Source organism: Setaria italica, chromosome VI (genome assembly GCF_000263155.2).
Source record: "Setaria italica strain Yugu1 chromosome VI, Setaria_italica_v2.0, whole genome shotgun sequence".
In the NCBI taxonomy this organism is placed as follows: domain Eukaryota; kingdom Viridiplantae; phylum Streptophyta; class Magnoliopsida; order Poales; family Poaceae; genus Setaria; species Setaria italica.
Genome location: NC_028455.1, coordinates 19969298 through 19992989, shown reverse-complemented (window position 1 = coordinate 19992989; position 23692 = coordinate 19969298). Strand labels below are relative to the sequence as shown.

General features: G+C 44.5%; 1 pseudogene; it reads left to right on the top strand.

Moving 5' to 3' along the window:
• The first annotated feature begins 4474 nt into the window (after positions 1-4474).
• Positions 4475-5551, top strand: LOC101762226 (annotated as a pseudogene).
• The last annotated feature ends 18141 nt before the right edge of the window (positions 5552-23692 follow it).

Below are 23692 nucleotides of genomic sequence, written 5' to 3'. Positions count from 1 at the left end.
AAAGTTTGCTTCGTATTAAGAACAACGTAGATGAATCTCATAGCAAACCCTATATCATGGAATTGGAGCAATCGTGACAAGTATAGGATTTTGGCAAAGCCGATCGCAAATTTTTTTAAAGCACAACTCCAAAAGACTACAAGTGATTGTCACTCTCTCACAACTCTATTAGACCCTTTTAGGATACCAAATTACGGAGGCTACGGCCATAGGTCCGGTACACTGAGTTGTGAAGGCACCACCATGGGTTTGATATATTAAATTTTGGAGGCAATAGCCACAAATTTGATGCACTAAATATTGGAGGCTCACAACGGCTACACCTTAAGGAGGCACAAATCTTATGCGCACAGCACGCGCTCTACTCACCGGAGAGCAGCAAACTCTTGCACGCAATCGCGCACTCTTTTTGTCGCAATGACGACTACTAATTTTTGTCTTCTCTTAAGTTCACTAATCTTCTCGAGCAGAACACGCCTTAAGTCGTGAAAGCCTTGGATCATCCGTCATGCCTAAATGCTAGCACACATACATGAGAAAAAGATCTAAGCTGTGCAAACGGCAGTGCCCGTACGCGTACAAGAGACAAAGATCTCGGCACGCAGTTGCTACGGCTAAACAAAGACCGAGAGCCTAAACGCAATAGGCTAACTACTCGGAAGAAATATGGCCGAAACAAGAGCATGACACGAAACATTTATATTAATCACTGAATAAATTTCAGTAGTTTTCAATATTCTACAAATATGCTACATAATGTATGCATCTTTTTCTTTCAGATCAAGCTTCGATGACGATGCTCTAGGATGCTAAGCGTACCTCCAAAGGCATAGCTAGTTCCCAAGCTCGGAGGCTAAACACCAATTACTATTCGGAATATCTCCAATGGCTCAGCTAGCTTCCAAGTTCAAGGGCTAAGCGCCAATAACTATTCGACGTGGCTTACACGGCTCACCTGGCGCATAAGCTCGGGGGCTGGATGTCGCAAAACTACTCGGATGATGACTTGCGTGAATATTCAAGATCCTTGAATTGATTATTCAATCATTTCAAGGCTCGAGGGCTAAGCTACACCCAATAATTGATTTTTTCAAATTGAAAGAAGAAAATTCAAGATTTTATTGACCCTCAGCCTAATTCTACAATTCAATCTAAGGCTCGAGGGTTACTCCATATGGAGTGCGACTTTCGTCGCCCTCCATATATGAAGATTACAGAATCAAGATGATCAAAGGCTTTAAGCACACCATAGCCTCATGGCAGCTTTAAGAAACTTTGAAAATTCAGCCAGACAAAATACTCGAGGAGCACTAAAACTACTCGGCGAGGATCTGAAAAGTACTCAAAGATTGCTGCATTCGACTATGAAGCGCTCGGGGGCTTATCGGGGATAGATCCCCAGTACCCGTAAGGAAGGAAGAAGACGGACTCCTACTAGGATTTCTCTGTAATCCTACTAGGACTCATACCACGTAATCCTACTATGACTCCTCCTTGTAACCAACTAGTTATCCCGCCCCATGAAGCAGATCAAGGAGGGCAGGGGTACCTTGATCAGCAGGCACAACATGAGGGCAAATCCTCATACCCCAATACCCAAGCGCATGGCGCAATATACAACACCCCAAACAGGACGTAGGGTATTACACTACTCTAGCGGCCCGAACCTGTAAATATTCGTGTCTTGTGTCCTCACTTTTACCTTCAAGTTCCAAGTCCGGCGATCCCCCACCAACAAATCTACTACCTCGGGATACCCCTTCGTAGGTTGCAAGGTATAAAATACCGACACACCTGCTCACTGATACTGCATGGTCAGCCTGTCACGTCTTCCTTCTAGGCCACTACGACTGTTAGATTCTGCAACCACCTTTGTAGTCTTGCACTTGACTACAACTTACCTGACGAGATGACTTTCTTCTCCTGATCAGATTTTTACCAAATCTCCTAATGGTTGCACCACTTTTAAGATTTCCTATGACTCGATTTCCTCCATTAATTAATCTAGATAATTTTCATGACTACTTGCCCTTTGCAAGTAACTCGGATGACTCTACCTCAAAGTGATACGTCACAACCTTGGAGTTCTAGTGACCACACAGATACTAGATTATTTTTCAAACCCAGGATATATCAAACTCCCATCAATGTGCAATCGATTCCATCATGCATCCCCAATGTAATTGTTGCCACCTTAGGACCACATGCTCCTTGCAATCCACCAAGTGAATAGTTGCATACTCCTTGCAATCGGCCAAGTGAGTAGTTTCATTCACCGAGTGTAGATTCTTCGTCAATTATCTACCTTAGAGAATATATAGGGAAACATATCCCTGAAACTATTATTTACATGAATATTACCATGTTAATTGATGATAAGTACATCACTTTCATCCTCACTTGCCACTAAGCATACTCCTCTCATAGTCCTCAAACTTAGACAATCCTTTATCATGTGACCCTCCTTCTCACAAAGATAGCATGTACGACTGCCCCTGCTCTTGCCTTTCTTCTTCCCGTGATTCTTGACTTTGCCTGCTCCACTAAAACAGCCAATGCTTGATCAACTGAGGATGAAGATTCCTATGGCATCTTTAAGAACTTCACCTCTAATAGATATGCAACTGTCTCATTGAAGTTGAGAATAGTTTTCCTGATAAGAATATTCATCATCAATTGTTCCCGTGATGGTGGTAAGGATAAAGTTAGTATGATGACGTTATTGTTCTCCTCAATTTTCTCATCAACATTAATCAGTTGCATGGCAGGCTTGTTGAAGACATTCTTATGGTCGATGAATCGTCTTCCTCCCTCTATGCGCAACCTAAATAGTTGATGCTTTAGCACCCACTGATTTGTCTGCGACTTTGCTTCAAAGCTTTTTCATAATTTCTTAGATGAATTTTCTTTGATTACCATGTACTTTACCTCGTAGGAGAGATATAATCAAATTGTAAGGACAACTTTACACTCTATTACCTTCCATTCTTCAGTTGTTGTATTGTCCTATGCACCCTCAAGAGCATTAAGACTTGTTCGACAAGCACATCTCACACACTGCCATACGCTAAAATTTTCTTTGCCATCAAATTTCACTATTTAATTTCACATTTTTGACATTATCTTGATTTTATGTTTCCTAGCACTACCAACCTTCTCACAAGATCGTATCAATTTGACCTTCGCTCTAATACCACTTCTTAGAATCTAATACCACTCCTAATGCGTAGCTACCTCCGGATCATAAATAGACATTGAGAGTATGATAGGAGCTTGTACCGTATCAAGAACAACGAGATTCATCAACGTTGTTCTTTAAACGGTGAAGTGTTGCGCATAACGGGAGGTGTCAGATGCTAAGAGATAGTTTCCTACAAGCAAACTCCATCTACTTTTTTCCTTAGTTAGTTAAAAATGGGATCCTTAGCCTTCATGTAAATTCAACTTTTACTCTATTGATCTACCTTTTATTTTGAACTAGTAAAACTAACATGTACTTCTCATCTTCCTAGTGAATAGCGAGAATGAAATCAAATACCGTCCTTACAGTGTTGACCGCGGCAGCAATTGGGTTCATCATCGGGGTTTCTTTTCCTGTCCAAATCACACCAAAAGTATTCCCATCGAGCATTGGTGATGGAAACTGCACCTCCCGTAGCAACATACTTGGCAGATTCTCGACGCCATTCAGAAACAACGCTTCAACTGTGGATGGGACTCCACTCCCGATGTCAAATGCCACTTCAGAGGTACCGTTCTGAACTTGTTGACAATTTAATCCTATACCGGTATGCTTCCTCTATATGGATATATAGATGCTCAGGTTCTCCATGCTGAAACAGAAAGAATCCAGTTAAATAAGTTTCTCGTTCCACACTTGATATTGTTACTTTTTTTTCTTATATGGTATGCTGTAGAATGTTGTTTCGCCGGCAAAGCCAAAAGGCGCGGACAGGCTACCGCCAAATATCGTAGTACGAGAGTCTGATCTTCACCTGCGCCGGCTGTGGGGAGACCCGCGTGAGGTCGCTGATCTTAGTAGTCTTTCATTCGTAACTCTGAACCTTTTTGAATTGATTGTTTCCTTTGGCTGATTGAACTTGTGGCATCACTGACCAGGACACGCCGACTCGCAAGTATCTTTTGGCGCTGACAGTTGGTTACAGTGAGAAAGTCAACGTCAATGCGACGGTTCACAAAGTGAGAAGTAATTTCTTGATGTTTTTTCCCAGATTTTTAATAACCACTCATAAATTAACACAACGATATCATGGATTTGTCCTTGCGAATAATGCATCATGCAGTTCTCCGAAAATTTCGACATTATGTTATTTCACTACGATGGACGGACAACAGAGTGGGACGAGTTCGAATGGTCCAAGCAGGCCATCCATGTCAGCGCCAGGAAGCAGGCCAAATGGTGAGGAGCTACCATTTGTCCATCATATATGCAAATGCCACAGATGCAGGTTTATCCATCTGATATGATTGTTAATAATGTTGGAACGGAATGCGGCGTCGGTGGTATGCCAAGAGGTTCCTGCACCCTAGCATCGTCGCACCGTATGAGTACATCTTCATCTGGGACCAGGACCTCGGCACTGAGACCTTCGACACGGAGGAGTACATCAAGATTGTGAAGAAGCACGGGCTGGAAATCTCGCAGCCAGGCATGGACATCACCAGGGGGGGCGAAGACCTACGACATCAACGTCAGAGTGAGCGACAACGAGATGCACAAGTAAGTTTCAGCTTGCTACTGATATTCAATTCTATGCTCATCATAGATCCATGCAATTGAACTGGGATTGTTAATATCTATGCATAGATCGACGTCTGCAGGGGGGTGCGGTACGGACGTGCATAGGCGGCCGTGCAGCGGGTTCGTGGAGGTGAACTCGCCCGTCTTCTCGAGGGAGGCATGGACATGCGTCTGGCACATGATCCAGAGTGACCTGGTTCATGGCTGGGGGCTTGACTGGAATTTCTGGAGATGCGTCGATGTACGATCGAACTCGCCCTCCTCAATGATATCCTCTGCTGATCTGAACTTCCGTTGATCGCTTAAACCAAAATTTGAATTTGCAGGATCCAGAGGAGCAGATGGGCGTGGTGGACGTGCAGTACGTGGCGCATCACGAGGGGTTCACTCTCGGGGACTCCGGGGACGTGGATGGGAGCCGATGGAAGGTGAGGCTCCGGGCGTCGGATATGAGTTCCGCATGTTCAATGCGAGAATGCAGGACGCGGATGACAAGGCCCAGGCAGCAGCTCATCTTGTACGATCCGAGGCAGCCCCGCGATCTTAGACAACATCGATGTCGGTAATAATATGGAGGAAATGGACTCCCAAAGTATTGTCCTCCAGAAACATGGCGGAGCAAATTGAACAACAATCATCGCTCGTGATTGTTTAATCTTTTCTTGGTGGGAGGATTTAGGAAAAATGTGGTTAGACTGTAGATCTTGGTCGAATTTTTTTTCACGAAAACTACGGCAATATATTTGCCGAGAAATTTATTAGAAGAAATAAGACAAAGAGCAAAAGCCAAAAAAACATGCTACAACTCACAATTCAGCAGCCAAACAACCTCCTGGGGCATTACTAGTATAGAAAGCAAAAACAGCAAAGAGAGCAAACCGCCGGGTACTACTGTTACGAAAAACAGAAAAGGGAGCAGCACCACAACGTACAAACCAAAGAAAAGGGTCCTGCTTGCTGGGAGGGACTGAATCAGTCCGGCTTCTTTGCGAATAGTCCCTCCGTTTCAAAATAGGTCATTTGAGTTTTCTATATACATGATTTTTACCATGCATCTACTAGATATATCTAGATACATTCCGAATCACATATATATACAAAAATCAAAACAATCTACAATATTGAATGGATGGAGTGCTAAATATGGAGCAACGGCTAGCTTTTCGGAAGTGTGATAAATACATGTTCATAACCTCCGAAGTTCATAGCTATCTGCTTGCACCACCGCTAGCTTTTCAGCTATCTTACACCACGAAGTTCATAGCCATATTTCAAGGTCAATAGGAAGAGAAGCACTTGCAAGGATATTGGAGTTCCTTAAATGAAGATTAAGAATATCATATCAGGAGCGCTCAGAGAGTATCAAGTGTGTGCATCCACCCGTTACTTTGACTTTATATCATGTCTTACTCTAGGTCGTCATGGGCATCACCTAAACAACTTAGTGGGTTGTTTTCGTAAGTCCTCAAGAAGGAGCCTTTGTGGGAGTGCCAAGAAGGTTGTATACTATTTGGGATATATCCGTTGCAGAGATGAAGAATGGATATCTATTAGAGAACTTGTCCTTGCATGTATCAAGGACTAGGAGTAATTGTCGACTCTTTGATACCTTAGAAAAAAAATCAGCTTTTCTAACTCTCCTTGTATTATGCAATTTCAATACCTTTTCTAATAATGGATGATACATTTCCAGCTTTCAGTCATCCTCATCGGACCACAAGTATTATAAAGATAGGTACATGTTCCAGAAATATGTAGCTAAGACATCAAAACTTCTTAGAGCAACTCCAAAAGCTTCTTTAAAATTACCCTAAAATCTTATTTAGGGAAAATAAAAAAAATCTTTACGTGGGTGAAAAAAACACCTACGTCGCCCCACGAAGGCCACGATCCTTCCCTGATCACTCCCGAACCGGTCGTCCTCGGAATTTCCGGCGCGTGCAGCGGTGACTGGTGCGTAGCGGAGCTTCTGGTGCTCGGTGTCGATTTGTTCATGGCCTCGACCGCCGCCCCTCCCTGTGCCTGCGGCGCTCCATTCCTGTCTCTGCGATGCCCTCTCACCCTGTCGTTCCCCTTCGTTTCCTTTCCTCCCGCCGTCCGCCTTGCCGCATCGCCGCTTCTCGCGCGCCGTCTCGCCGTCTCGCGTCCAAGGGCAGCCTCAGCGCTGGACGCCCTCGTGCTGGAGTCTGACAACGGGGACGAGGAAGCGGAGGTGGAGGAGGAGGCCGGGGCGGGCCTGTTCCAGGGCGAGGCGTTTGCGGCGGGGGCCGACTCTCGGTGAGGTCCCCCTAGCTGCAGGTGTTCGAGCTCGAGGAGCTGCTGGAGCAGTGGCGGCTGTCAAGGATCGCTTGGCTCTGCAAGGAGCTCCCCGCCTACAAGCACTCCACCTTCACCCGCATCCTCAACGCCCAGCGCAAGTGGATCACCCAGGACGACGCCACCTACGTCGCCGTCCATTGCCTCCACATCCGCAACCACGACGCCGCGTTCCGGGTCAGTATTCAGTACTCCGAGCTGCCAGATCCCTCTTATTACCTGTTCGATCAACTGCCTCTTACACTGAATTATTCCATAAATGTGTGCTTACAAGTTACAGTTCTTGCTCACGAACTGTTCGATGAATTGCCATAGTTGTAACTGCACAGTAGGTTGGCATGTTGTTGATTCGAAAATTGCTCTCCGCATCCAGCTCTGCCTGCTGCGGCGCGCTCCGCGGCATCCTTCTCCGCCACACCGCCTCCTCCAGCTCCTCTGCTCTCTGACTACACAACGTCTCTGGTGGTACTCCGACCCCACCCAGACAGTGGGCGCTAGGAAGCTGATGCAGGAAAGGTCGGAGGGGGAAGCTGCCAGAGCTAACAGAGGAGTTCACGTGCTGACATGACCAGTTTTGAAGTATTTAGACGTTTATTATTTGGGATCTGCCGTGGTACGACATGATTTTAGGAAAATAAATTTTTAGTAGAGTCCCAAATAGATAGTTTTGGGGGAGAATTTTTTGGTAGACTCTTAGAGTTGCTCTTGAGGTGATTAGGCTAGTAACTTCAATTTTGATAAGAAAAATTTATAGAAACCTAATTTGCCGCCTTTTAGTTATCTTGGTCCTTTCAGTTACGTTAGATAATTCTAACCATCGCGCCAGGGTCATACATATATACTCCTTTATTTGCGAAGGAAAAATCCTTGTAAAGATGTTTGGGCGTATCGGAATGTATATTACAAAGGCTACACATTGGGCTATGAGTCCATCCATATTTTGAAAGTTGTTTGCCGTCAGGATTTTTTTCTTTAGCAAGAATGTCCACGCAAAGAACTGACACTCGGTTCTCCTTTGCCCCTCGAGGTCAGTGGGAATTTCAATTTTTTATGGCGCCCACAAAATTGAACGAGGTAATAACTGCTTTATGGTCACCTGAACTATCAGCGTGTCAGCGACAATCAATTCTGGTACGGGAATACTGTGCACTGTCCTATCGCCAATGCGAGCAACTGAAGAGTAGTAGCTGAAAAACTCATTGCCTGCTACCCTGATGCCTAGTATTCATAAAGTGCAGAGATCGATCGGCCGAACAGTGCAAGGCAACCAGGTTAGAAAATTAACCCTCACAACCAAGATCCGCCCACTAATCTCCACCAGTAAAAGCATTGATTGGATCTATCGAGATGAAGTTGTACGATCACAGACGACAACGGAGACACGATTTTTGTTGACAAGGTTCAGCCTAAGCCTATATCCCCAGGGTATGACTACGAGCGCTCCTTCCAAATACTGCAACATCGGTCGCTCCGGGGTCCCAGCATCGTGCCACCTTCCCCTGTGAGCCTGCCGCAATGTCATCATGGTTACAATAGCAGTCCTCCTCTCATATTTACGAGGCTCAGGTTACAGAGTATGACACGGACTTTACCATATACTGCTAAACACAACTCAAGTCACATCATAACCGGACTCGTACAAATATTCAACACTAACAAACTCCACCTTGGCGAATATTCCACCATCTTGAAGCCGTCAATGCGCGAACCTCCATGTACAGCAGACTTGAGTTGTCGCCTTTGCCGCTCTTTCAAGAGCTGCCCGAAGAAACATTGCTATCCCCGCAATTTCCAACTCCGTGACTCCACCTTACAACTGTGCACCTTTCTCTTCTATCAACTATAACAACCCTAGCAAAATTAGCTTTGCTTAGTGCTAAAAACAGTGAAAATCCTCAACATGGCAGCTCTGTTTCTCACAAATTTAGATACAAACTCGAGTCAAACCCTTTATAAAAATTTGAGTGCTACAAGTCTACTACAAATTCACTTATTTGACCCAGGATCAAATCTCAATTGAACCTTTCCAAAACTTGAGTCAAAACAAGCCAAAACGGTCAAACTCAGCTCAAACTCAATTGTAGCTCGATTCTGAAGTCCAGGCGTTCCACCAAATTTTGAAGCCTTGTATTTTCAAATGTAGCTCAATTTTGGACCCAACCTTTTTTTAGAAGTTGAAGCCTGACCTGTGAATAAAAAATCATAGAAAGGCCAAAGTTCAAGTTTAGTTGAAAAAAATTTCAAATAAACCCTGTCCAAATATCTGTTGGGATACGAGGTAGGCTACGCTAGCGCAAATCAAAATTTTCTACCGCGTATAACCAGGAAGAACTGCCGTATAAGGATCACGGGATTACCACTCGACGCACTACTGGTGCGGAAGATGTAGATATGCGTCGGTGCAGTGAAGACGATCACGTAGTCGTACGTAGTTGATCACGTCCAGCAGCTCCTCAGCAGCTCGTCCACGTGCAGCAAGATCGCCTCCGGTGCCGCGGCTCGTCGTCGGCTCGTCGTGGCTCGTCGGCGGCTCGTCGATGGCTCGTCCAAGTGCTGCAGGCGCAACACCTCCAAGGTATCCACACGTGCAGGGAGGAAGCGTCGCAAGCCGGATTGCTAGATCCGCGAGTTGCAACAGGCGAGGGCGTGGGAGGCGCGGCAAGTGTGTTTCGCCAAAAAGGTGTAAACCCTAGGGCGCCCCCACCCCTCTATTTATAGAGGTTCCTGATGGGCCTCTGGATCCGAGGCCCATTAGTACTCCTAAACCTAATCCAACTCGGATCAAATCCGAATTGGGCTTCCAGCCCTTTAAGTGTGCGACCCTTTGGGTTCGGATACGTATAGACATGGCCCGAGTACTCCTACTCGGCCCAATAGTCGGTAGCGGCCTCTAGCAAACGTACCAACTCCTATACGCACACGAAGATCATATCAGACGAACCATCACAACATAATATACATGCTATTCCCTTTGCCTCACGATATTTGGTCTAGCTTCAAGCCGACCGCTCTTTCTCGATCCTGTGATTCGGAATCCCTTTGTAGGTTAACTCTTAACCGTACGTAGCATGGCCATGTATTTTCGGATCCGATCACTCGAGGGGCCCAGAGATATCACTCTCAATCAGAGAGGGGCAAATCCCATCTTGATTGACCATGTCTCATAGCATGCTTCTTGACAAATCCGAAAACTATCTTTATAACTACCCTGTTACGGCGTAGCGTTTGATAGCCCCTAAGTAGGTCGATCCACATCTAGAATACATGCGACAATCTCAGGTCTAAGGACAAAGCGTATATGTTGTTTTAAAGAGAGAACTACTTCTCGTGTTGGGTCAGTCCTAAGACATGTCTCCACATGTGTCCACATTATTAGTTCAACATCTTCATGTCCATGACTTGTGAAACATAGTCATCAACTTATACATGTGCTAGTCTAATATTCATGTGTGTCCTCACATGAACTCCAACTAGGGACAACTTTAGAACAACCATACAAGTAAAGAGTTTCACATACAATTCACATAATTGCAAATCAATTCAAGTAGCCTTTAATGGATATTCAATGAACACAATATACAAATCATGGATACAAATGGAATATCATCATCTCTATGATTGCCTCTAGGGCATACCTCCAACAGTCTCCCACTTGCACTAGAGTCAATCTAGAAGGTACCTAATACCCATAGCTCTTACATGCGTATCATGCTTAGCCTGCGGGAGTGGTTTTGTCAACGGATCAGAAATGTTCAGATCCGTGTGTATTTTGCATATCTTGATCTCACCCCGGTTAACAAAGTCTCGAATGAGATGAAATCGCAGCATTACGTGTTTGTTCTTCTGGTGGTTCCTTGGCTCCTTTGCTTGCGCAATTGCCCCATTGTTATCACAGTAGAGATTCAATGGGCTGGACGCATTCGGGAACACACCAAGCTCAATGAGGAAATTCCTTATCCAAACACCTTCCTTCGCGGCTTCCGAAGCCACGATGTACTCGGCTTCTGTCGTAGAATCGGCCACCGTCTCCTGCTTGGAACTCTTCCAACTAACAGCACCACCATTTAGCGTGAACACAAATCCTGATTGTGACTTTGAATCATCTCTGTCGGTTTGGAAACTAGCATCGGTGTAACCTGTTACAACGAACTCCTCCTGACCTCCATAGACGAGGAACATATCTTTAGTCCTTCTCAAGTACTTAAGAATGTTTTTCACCGCTGTCCAGTGACTCGCACCTGGATCAGATTGGTGTCTGCTTGTCATACTTAGCGCATATGAAACATCTGGGCGAGTACTTATCATTGCATACATGATAGATCCAATAGCCGAGGCATATGGCACTCTACTCATGCGATCCCGCTCATCAGCAGTCGAAAGACACTGAGTCTTGCTGAGATGTATGCCATGTGACATAGGCAAGAACCCTTTCTTTGCCTCTTCCATGCTGAACCGCTTCAACACTTTGTCAATATAAGTATCTTGGCTCAAACCTATAAGCCTTCTTGATCTATCTCTATAGATCTTAATGCCCAGAATATATGCCGCTTCCCCAAAGTCCTTCATCGAAAAACTATTTTTCAGTGAAGTCTTTACAGACTCAAGCATAGGAATGTTATTTCCAATCAGTAATATGTCATCCACATATAAGATTAGAAATACTACAGAGCTCCCACTAACCTTCTTGTAAACACAAGACTCTTCTTCGTTCTTGGTGAAGTCAAACCCTTTGACCACTTCATCAAAACGAATGTTCCAACTCCTAGATGCTTGCTTCAATCCATAAATGGATCTCTGAAGCTTGCATACCTTTCCAGCATTTTTCGGATCGACAAAACCTTCGGGCTGTATCATATACACATCCTCAGCTAAGTTTCCATTCAGGAAAGCTGTCTTGACATCCATCTGCCATATCTCATAATCGAAATATGCAGCTATAGCTAGAATAATCCGAATGGACTTAAGCATCACTACAGGCGAGAAGGTCTCGTCGTAGTCAACACCTTGAACTTGTCGAAAACCTTTTGCGACAAGTCGTGCTTTATAGATGTGAACATTTCCATCCATGTCCTTTTTCTTTTTATAGATCCACTTGCACTCTATGGCTTTAACACCATCAGGCGGGTCAACCAAGTTCCAAACTTGATTGTCTCTCATGGAGTCTATTTCGGATTGCATGGCACTCTGCCATTTTTCGAAGTCTGGGTCCATCATTGCTTCTGCATATGTCGCAGGCTCATCATTGTCCAACAATAATATTTCTCGCATTTCGCGGAGCCTTGCTGACCTTCGTGGTTGTGGCGGTGCTTCTCTTGCCATGGGTATCTCAACTTGTTCTGCTACGTTAGCATCACTCATTGATTCTTGCCCGATTGGCTCATCTTGAACTTCTTCAAGATGCACTGTCTTTCCACTCTTTTCTCCTTTGAGAAACTCTTTCTCTAGGAAAACCCCGTTCCGAGCGACAAACACTTTGCCTTCTGATCGGTTGTAGAAATAATATCCCAAAGTTTCCTTTGGATATCCCACGAAAATGCACTTATTCGACTTGGGTGTCATCTTGTCCGACTGAAGTCGCTTGACAAACACTTCACATCCCCAAATCTTTAGAAAAGACAAACTAGGAACCTTTCCAGTCCATATCTCATATGGTGTCTTAACTACGGATTTAGATGGTACCCTATTTAGTGTGAAAGCTGCTGTTTCTAGAGCGTATCCCCAAAATGACAACGGTAGGTCCGACTGGCTCATCATTGATCGAACCATGTCTAACAAAGTTCGATTACGTCGCTCGGACACACCGTTTCTCTGAGGTGTTCCAGGCGGCGTAAGTTGTGGAACAATTCCGCAACTCTTTAGATGATTGCTAAACTCGTGGCTCAAATACTCGCCTCCACGATCAGATCGCAAGGCTTTAATTTTCTTGCCAAGCTGATTTTCAACTTCATTCTGAAATTCCTTGAACTTTTCAAAGGTTTCAGACTTGTGCCTCATTAAGTAGACATAGCCATATCTACTAAAATCATCAGTGAAAGTTATGAAGTATTGGAATCCTCCTCTAGCCGTCGTGCTCATTGGTCCGCATACATCACTATGTACGAGTTCCAACAAGTCTACTGCTCTCTCAGGAAATCCTGTGAAAGGCGTCTTGGTCATCTTGCCTAGCAAGCAAGCCTCGCATGTCTCGTATGATTCAAAATCAAACGAAGTTAGAAGTCCATCAGAATGGAGCTTCTTCATGCGGTTTTCACTTATATGACCCAAACGACAATGCCACAAGTAGGTAGGACTCAAATCATTAGGCCGAGGCCTTTTAGCACTTACATTACAGACAGGTGAACCATCAAGATTTAAAACAAATAATCCATTCACAATGGGTGCAAAAGCCATAAACATATTATTCTTAGAGATCACACAACCATTGTTTTCACTCGCAAATGAATAACCATCCTTCATCAAGCATGAAGGAGATAAAATGTTTCGACTTAAACTAGGAACAAAATAACAATTATTCAACTCCATAATAAATCCTGACGGGAGGTGGAGTTGCATCGTCCCGACGGTCAAAGCAGCAACTCTTGCATTATTGCCCACGCGGAAATCAACTTCTCCTCTTTCCACGCTTCTACTTCTTATCATTCCCTGCATCGAATTGCAAATATGAGCAACCGATCCGGTATCAAATACCCAAGAATTAATAATTGTATCAGCGAGAAATATGTTGTCTATAACATTAACAACAAGCGTACCTGAGGTAGAAGTACTCTTACTTCCGCCATTCTTCAAGGAAGCTAGGTACTGCTTGCAGTTTCTCTTCCAGTGACCAAGTTCATGACAGTAAAAACACTCTTTGTCTGGAGCAGGTCCAGGTCCAGCTTTAACCTTGGGCGGTGGGTTTGGCTTGGACGTTCCAGCCTTGCCCTTCTTCTTCCAAGAATTGCCCTTCTTCTTAAAGCTGGGCTTGTTCTGTATCGCCATCACATGGCTGGTACTAGCGCTTTTCTTGATGTCAGCCTCTGCTGTCTTGAGCATACCACACAGCTCATTCAGGCCCTTCTCCGTCCCATGCATATGGTAGTTCGAGATGAAGTTCCCATAGCTAGGCGGAAGAGACGAAAGAATGAAATCAGTGGCCAACTCTTGGCCCAGTGGGAAGCCTAGCTTCTCCAACCGTTGAGTGTAACCAACCATCTTGATTACGTGTGGTCCTACTGCTGCGCCTTCTGCTAGCTTGCTCTCAACAAAGGCCTTAGACACATTGAACCTTTCAGTCCTGGCCTGTGTTTGAAACATGTCTCTAAGCGCCACGATCATATCGTGCGCCTCATGGTTTGTTTTGAACTGCATCTGCAGCTCGGGTTCCATGCAAGCAAGCATAAGGCAGCTTACTTCGAGGTTAGCATCACATGCTTTCTTGTAAGCATTCTTAGCAGCAGCGGGTGCATCCTCAGCAGGTTCTTCTGGTAGTGGGTTGTCTAGAACATCTTCCTTTTTCTCAGCCCTGAGAACAATTCTCAGGTTGCGGATCCAATCCGAGTAGTTTGTTCCATTCAACTTCTCCTTCTCAAGGACCGAACGCAAAGCAAACGATGTGGTGGTGTTGCTAGGTGCCATTTAATCTACAACAAAAGTAATGCAAAATACACTAAGACAAACGTATCCATGATAGAGTAAATTACATTAAACTATTTTAACAGAATCTACTCCCACTAAAATCAATATCCCTCTATTGAAACTTAGTGATTCAGGATCCACAACTAACAAGTCTACTAGTGAGCTTTAGCATCACCGCTAGCAAACGAGGTAGATCGGTAAGCAAACTTTTGCTAATCATATCACATATGACTCCTGTTGTTGGGTGACATCTCTATGTCTCGGCGCCCAACCTTTATGCCCCAAGGTCCTTAACCGTTAAGATAACCTTGTTAAGTAAACCAACCCTTATGCGTGTAAGTGTCCGACACAAACCCGTCTAGTCAAGGAAAACTAGTGGCACTCTAATTTCATAGATCCACCACTAATTGTACAAGACATGGGACGGTGCAAGTTTTAGTTGGGAGGGCATACTAACTTAAACTTTGTGAGGGATCGTTCTACTTCTAACATCACAGCATGCTGAAAGTAAAACATAAATAGAATAGAATAGCATTCACACAGCTTGTGACACAGTATGGCCCGTTTTCATATGGTGATCTCCATCTCCATAGAACCTGTTCACCATGGTGATCTCCATCTCCATGTTCCATGTGCGCCATCCTCCTAGTGATGAGTCCTCCAAGAACTAGAGCATGCTATTACGCCTAATAGCTAGTAAAGAATCTAGTAATGAAGATTACATAGTTGCTTGGATCATCACAGATTGGTACGCAAACCATTAAATACAATAAAGTGACAACACATATGGCTCCTGCCGTGTTGCCGTACGCGCGACACGCAGGTCACGAATGAGTTACACACATGCATCACATACACAAGGGGCCATACTGATCACAAGATACATGCATACATCCTGCAAAACAGAGTTAGGCGTCCTAACGTTCCAAACTTCGGAGGCCCGAAACTCCATCTTCCAAGCCGAATTTGGGAAATCTAATTTCACCGAAAACGGCGAAGTTGTTGAAATTCATGTGTAACTTTTTCTGTAGATCAATTTTCGTATAAAAATCACCCCGATCCGAGATAGTACCGAAAAGTTACGGCTGATTTACCGAAGCATACGCATACGGCAAAATCCCGACCCCGGCAGTAGATCCCATCTACTATTGCACATCTAATGTGCCTGGCGTATGACCCTGGATTTCGATTTGACCAATCATATTGATCTTCCCTCACTGCAACTGGATTTACGTGTATCACTTAACTCCGATGGCGGAAACCGACCGGTAGGAGTATGCAGGCTACGCTAGCGCAAATCAAAATTTTCTACTGCGTATAACCAGGAAGAACTGCCGTATAAGGATCACGGGATTACCACTCGACGCACTACTGGTGCGGAAGATGTAGATATGCGTCGGTGCAGTGAAGACGATCACGTAGTCGTACGTAGTCGATCACGTCTAGCAGCTGCTCAGCAGCTCGTCCACGTGCAGCAAGATCGCCTCCGGTGCCGCGGCTCGTCGTCGGCTCGTCGTGGCTCGTCGGCGGCTCGTCGATGGCTCGTCCAAGTGCTGCAGGCGCAACACCTCCAAGGTATCCACACGTGCAGGGAGGAAGCGTCGCAAGCCGGATTGCTAGATCCACGAGTTGCAACAGGCGAGGGCGTGGGAGGCGCGGCAAGTGTGTTTCGCCAAAAAGGTGTAAACCCTAGGGCGCCCCCACCCCTCTATTTATAGAGGTTCCTGATGGGCCTCTGGATCCGAGGCCCATTAGTACTCCTAAACCTAATCCAACTCGGATCAAATCCGAATTGGGCTTCCAGCCCCTTAAGTGTGCGACCCTTTGGGTTCGGATACGTATAGACATGGCCCGAGTACTCCTACTCGGCCCAATAGTCGGTAGCGGCCTTTAGCAAGACGTACCAACTCCTATACGCACACGAAGATCATATCAGACGAACCATCACAACATAATATACATGCTATTCCCTTTGCCTCACGATATTTGGTCTAGCTTCAAGCCGACCGCTCTTTCTCGATCCTGTGATTCAGAATCCCTTTGTAGGTTAACTCTTAACCGTACGTAGCATGGCCATGCATTTTCGGATCCGATCACTCGAGGGGCCCAGAGATATCACTCTCAATCAGAGAGGGGCAAATCCCATCTTGATTGACCATGTCTCATAGCATGCTTCTTGACAAACCCGAAAACTATCTTTATAACTACCCTGTTACGGCGTAGCGTTTGATAGCCCCTAAGTAGGTCGATCCACATCTAGAATACATGCGACAATCTCAGGTCTAAGGACAAAGCGTATATGTTGTTTTAAAGAGAGAACTACTTCTCGTGTTGGGTCAGTCCTAACACATGTCTCCATATGTGTCCACATTATTAGTTCAACATCTTCATGTCCATGACTTGTGAAACATAGTCATCAACTTATACATGTGCTAGTCTAATATTCATGTGTGTCCTCACATGAACTCCGACTAGCGACAACTTTAGAACAACCATACAAGTAAAGAGTTTCACATACAATTCACATAATTGCAAATCAATTCAAGTAGCCTTTAATGGATATTCAATGAACACAATTTACAAATCATGGATACAAATGGAATATCATCATCTCTATGATTGCCTCTAGGGCATACCTCCAACAATATCACCCCTTCGCCTGAACCACGTCGCACCCCTTTCGCCAGAGCGCGCGCCGCATGCTCCAGCACGTCGCCGCCGCATGGCCCAGCGCCACCGGTGAGCTCCGCTCGCCCTATCCCCGGCGCGATGGGACAAGACGACGTGCCGTCGTCCCCAATACCCTCAGGAGCTGATCCTATCCTCTGCCCGTGATCCTTTTGCCCTATCCCGCGCAAGCTTCGCACCCTCCGTGTGCACCACGCCGTCACCCCTCACCGGCGAGCTCTGCTCCGCCAACCATTGCCATGATGTGACTAGACGCGAGCCACCTTCGCCAATCCGTCCGCCCAATAAAGAGGCTTCTGCACGCCCCGTATCCCGCCAAGCCAATGGCCTGAGGATCTTTGCCCCTGAGCTCGTCCTCCGCCCGCCAATGGCGTCCCGACCAGCTGTTCCCCCACTCCGCTTCAGCCATGCAGCTCGCCTCCGCTGGCTCCACGCCACCCCGCAGCTCGTCCCCTATCCTATAAAAGGAGCAATTGCACCACCTGCTCCTTCCCTCGCACGCGCGAACGCCCAAGCTCCAGCAAAGCTCTACTGCAGCACCGCCTCGTTGTGGAGCTCACTGCCTCGCACCGCCCCACCGCTCGCCACTGCCCCCGCTAGCTCCGCAGCAACCACACGAAGCTCAGCCCACCGTTGGCCGCCAGGAAGCCCGCCGGCGCCGAAACACCGGAGCTCCGCGCTGCTGCCCACGAAGTCTTCCACATGGCTGTTCGCCGTCGTTTCGCCTCCACTGCCGCCCAAACTCTGCCAAGCTCCCTGCGGTGAGCACACCCGCACCCCCAACCCCTTTTTCCCGCGATCAAGCCCTAGATCACAGGACCGATTTGAGGAGTTTTAGAAGTTGCAGGGGCCTAGTTGTAGAACCCGAGGGTAGATCTGTGAATATTTGAAAAGTCCTAGGACCTATATGTAAAATGGATTTAAATGAACTAAATTTTGGAGAAGCACAAAAAATTTTAGAAAAATCAAAAAAAATGCAAAATCAACTCTGTTGAACTCAGTGAAATGTGTAGTTTCATAGAGAAATAATCTTGCACATGTTACTGTAGAAATGTTTTACTTATCATTTATTTCTTGTTTAAGCCATTAAATGCATAATAAATCATAGAAAAATGGTAAAATAGCAAAACCACTTTTATTAGCTTTGTTTCAGTCAGATGGTGCTAGGAAAAATAACGGTTACTGCTAGAGACCGAGTGAAACATGCTTAACATTTTGTACAAATTTAAATGAAGGAAAAATATGGAAAATAGATGTCCTTCACTAAAAAATCATGAAAGCTTCACTAAAGTCTCTATCATACACATTTAACCCACTGCTAAAGGTTCACCCTCAGAATCACTGTATATTTTGAGATAAAAATGGTTAGGTACATGCTACCTTAGGGTAATGAAACAATTTTAATTATTTTTGTACTAGTCCAATGGATCCCAAATTTTTACAGTAACTTAGTCATGACATGGTTGAATTACTGCTAAATTCTCAATATCATATGTTGCTGATTGTATATGGAAACAAAATTTGGAAGATGAACCGGTTTAAATAAATAAAAGAAAACATTCAAAAATAGGATAACTTTCCAAATGAACCTTGAGCAACCCTAGAGTGACCCACCTTTCTTTATGAAGTCTAAATTGTAAAATCTTATATGTGTACACAATCACCATCAAAGTCAACCCCGAGTTTTATACCACAACACACCTTACTTCATGAAGATAATGAAAGTTTAGAACCTTGTTTAGGTGAATGTGGTCGAAATGCAATTTACACTTCAACAATAATTCATGTTTTGCATCCTGCGTGTGAAAGTATGAAAAATTGAACTATTGCATATGCATCTTGTGTAGAAACAAATCTCGCAGACGAAACGTACGAGCTGACGCCTGCTGAGGAGGAAGGATCTGCCGAGCTCCACCACGTCGAGGCCGAGCAGGAGATCAGCGAAGCATCCAACGAGCTCCCCACTAACATAATTCAGGAAAGCAAACCCTGGAGCATAACCCAGTTTTTCTAAATTTATGCACTACTTATGCTAGTTATGTTTGTGCATTAAGTTTATAAGAGTTGCTTGAAACCCTAGTTGCATGCCCCTAGGTACCTATGTGCTGAATACTAGTATGTTAAGACGAGTAGTTATAATGCTAAATAGGAACTCGGTAAAAGTCAAGCAATTTCCTGTCACTTGCGAGTTATAGGAGTTGCTTGTTTACTTATGTTGGAATCATAAGGATTGACGGGCGGGGCTGGGCTATATGTTCTATTTTGGTGGATTGCTGGATTGCCCCGTCTATCTAGAAGAAAGCTGTTAAGGTCGTAATGTATCGGCATTCGTGGTCAAGTATTTGAAAGTACTAATCTCATACCTAGTATGGAATAGGGAAGCCTATTACCTAATTGAACTAGGACGTGGGCATACTCCCCGCTCTCTCTGGAATGGAGTTCCCCTCATGCATCGTATGGGTACAAGTGCAGTCATGGTACGGCAATGTTCCGGGACCGTGGGGCCTTGTATCCAAGGGAAGTGGGCCCTAGCCACGTGCTTGGGAATTGATGGAGACGGTTGATATGTGTGGACCCGTGGTGGTACGTAATGTCGTGGGATTAGGTTCACATTGCAAGGTTAAGAAACTCGATTTGAATTGTCTACCAGTTTGATACTACTTGATTACTATTCTGCACTGAGTAACAAGTGGAACAGAGAATGATTATTTAATGATCAGGATGCTTGACTAAAATGTTTGCTCAACATGCTTACGAAGAATAGGTGCTTACCTAGAATAATGGTTAATCGACTAGAACCTGATGCTAAAATTTGAAAGTAAGGATCTACTTTAGTTGCATTTGGCAAAACAAACCCCCAGCCAAAAAGCCTTGCATGTCTAGGAGTCGGTGGAGTAGTTGCCACCCGATGGGTAAGTCTAGTTGAGTATTAGTATATTCAGCCTTGCTTGTGGCTTTACTTTCAGGTAGCTTGGATGTTAGTGTTTTGACTGCTAGCATTACTTGGCTTACCTAGCTCCCTCCGGGTTGGACGGTTTAGTGGGATCCCTCCTCAGATGGTGAGGACAGGGGTCATTGATGTCCTCATCGACTTTGTCATGATATCATATATCGACGTTTAGCTTCCGCATATTTTACTTCTTCGTTGTTTGAAACCGTGCAAACTATGTCTGAATTTTGAAAAACTCTGATGTAATAACTGTGAATTATGTTAGTGAGGTCAGAATGTTATCTTTGTAACCACTCACCTTCGTGTGAGCAATGCTTCTTGATCCTGTATATGTGGTTTATCGGATGAAATCCGACGGACGACTAAGTTGACTTATTTAAGGTACATGATCGTGTGTTAGACGACTTAAGTGCACTTTAGCCAGGTTAATTTAGGAGGTTCCTCCACATCACCACAATCTTTACCAACCAAAATTAGATACCTCTCTAGCAATATTAGCTAACTAAATCTAACACCATGCTCCAATTGATTGTATACATGGTACTGAGAACCTCACAATCGATAGCGAGTCACATATCGGAATTGCCACGTAAGCATTGCTCTTGCGTTACCACTACCATACTACACTTGGCGTCTTACACCTAGTCTCCTGCAGCTACGACCAATCAAATTACTCCAATTGCAAGTACATATATCCGTCGTCTATACTTCCTTTCAGTTCAACCCTTGAAGCATCTTCGTGCTTTTTGATCCGTGCTTTAGAAACCCGTACATACATCTCGAATCGATCCGCGCTCTTGCTAATTTGGAAGCACGCAAACTCATCCCATGCAAACCTGCATCCTGAGCTCGCACCGCGTGTTGCCACGCCATAGAGAACAACAACCCTAGCTAGAGAGGTTGTTGTTCTGTGGCATGATGACAAATATTCGACGCAATATCTAACAAACCTGAAGAAACGAAGCCAATAAACAACGCAGAGAGATAGACTTGAAGGTCGAGAGGATAGCAGGGATGGCGAGTGGCAATAAAGCAGCCTGCATTGGTGGCTCTGGTAGCCGCAATATAATGGCTATTCTCCATAGACCTATATTTATTATTAATCTTTGGAGACGGCTACAATTGTGGATCATTTTCCCTCACTGCAATGGCTGCAGAGTTTGGACATGAAATGGATCGATTTTGACCTCCACCATCCATGATTTATCCTGAATTTTGTCCTTGTCGTACATCATTGGCTCACCAACAGCAATTATTATAGCTCCTTTTTGCATTGTCCTTACCCAAATAGCAAATTACAGGCAGGCCGGTCATGGGATTTGGGAACCGGAGGTGAAATTAAGATCATTTTCGGTGGAGAATTTTATTTCACCATTCCTAAGAGTGTCACATCACATAAATGGTTTGAATTGATAAGTGAAATAGGACTTCAAATATACGGTTTTATTTCACTGGATGCAATAGGATGAAATAAAACTCTCTAGCCTCGTGGAAGTTTCAACAGATTTCATAGTTTTGAAAATTATGTATATCTAATTTATCGTGATGAGATCCTTTCTCTTTCTTTATAAATATTTTATCATTTCAGCAAAATTGGTCATGCGACACATTATTTAGGAATGGCCTAAAATCAGAGGCTCTCTTAAATAATAATAACAATATATTAAATGTTACAAAAACTCCTGTGCCATCCATATCCGTTACCACCTTTCAGACTCAAGTACAGTAGTAGCTGAAATAGTTTGCCTCTGACAATTGAGGCGAAATACCTTATGGCCCGCACCTTAAAGTCAATGGAAAATTTTAGCCACCGCATGACCTTGAAATTCAAACAGTGGTGATGGGCTGTTGACAGCTGTAAGCATTTCAAGTTATGAATGGTAAGCGCACGGATAAGTTGTAGCTCTTTCCTCATAGTACTCCCCTAAGGTTTATCAATCCATGGAACTTATAGCACAAGATCTATTTTAACTAGCATTGTTAGTATGGACTTGGTGTTGATGAGTGATCCAGATATAATCTACTAAAGATGCACAGATAGATAATAGATAGAGCAGAGATAACTAATGTAGAGCAACCTAGACTATGCATATATTATAATTCTGAGCATAGATAGCAAAACAACACAGATATAATCTTAGTAAAAATCATCTTTAAATCTACACCTCCGATCCGGCTCCCGAAACCCCTTATCTTACACAAGAAAGATCATGTCATGATCCCCTCTATCAGCATAGGTAGATTAAAGGCACGATCAAGAGAACATGTTATAGTCATTAGTAGATCAGGCATGCAAATCCAATCACCATGACCACAAGAACATCCTAAGCAATCTTTCCAATTAATAGATTGAAAAGCAAGCAAACCCAATAGAGCATAAAACTGTAGAAGGAGATACTTAGATCGCTAAGAATATGAACACATATATTACTTCACTATGAATGATTGTACATCACAAGATCACCACCGGGATCCTACCTTGATTTTGATGACTCCTAGCTCCAGAACTCTGACGTGATCACCTTGTAATCTCCCTCATAGGGTGATTGCGCCGGGAGAGGCTCGCCTACGCTAACCCCTGGCAACTGCACGATCCTCGCTCTCCGAAGTAGTGTCCCTCAAGCTCCTTCTGCTTCTCTGCTGCTTCACGTCGACTACGTCATGTCCAATCTGTGGGCTTGGTGGTTTTTGGCGGTATTTATAGTCCAGAGGGTGCGTGGAAAAAATTGGAAGGCGAGGGGGCGAAGGAAACCCCCAGGCCAATTGACCTAGGAGGGTGCCTTCCTTTTGCCCTCTCGCATCCTGCTTCGTCTCCAAGTCTTCTCAGGTGCTCAGGAATCTTCTTTTCACTTGCATGTTGCCCTGGCATGTCGGTAGCTTCAGGATGAGATTGATCTTCAATGACTTTCCAAATCTCCGCTTGATCTTCTTCGATTTCTCTTTGATCCCGAGCTGGTCCTTGCCATATCTTTCTAAACATAGCCCCTAAGTAACTTTGGAGGTTTGGTTGCCAAAGATGAGCACCAGAGGATTCCAGAGGGTGCCAAGCCGATCGTCCTGAGCTCCTCTAGGCCGATCGGCCTAGCCCCTTCCTAGGCCCTATGACCTTCATCTCCGTCTGGTTCGATGCTCATTCAGTGCTTTATCCAAAAAATATGCTTTTAGGCCTAATTTCCTACAAAAACACAACATCCTCCAAAATACGTTGCATGTGTGAAAATAGCCGGTTTATTAGGTGTGATCAATAGTTTAGGTATTCAATTCATGTCATTATTGAAGATAAACAGGGCTAAAAATATGTTAATAACGAGCGTCAACACACTGGTGGAGAACTCACCTATTATCCCGGTTGGTAGGGTGCA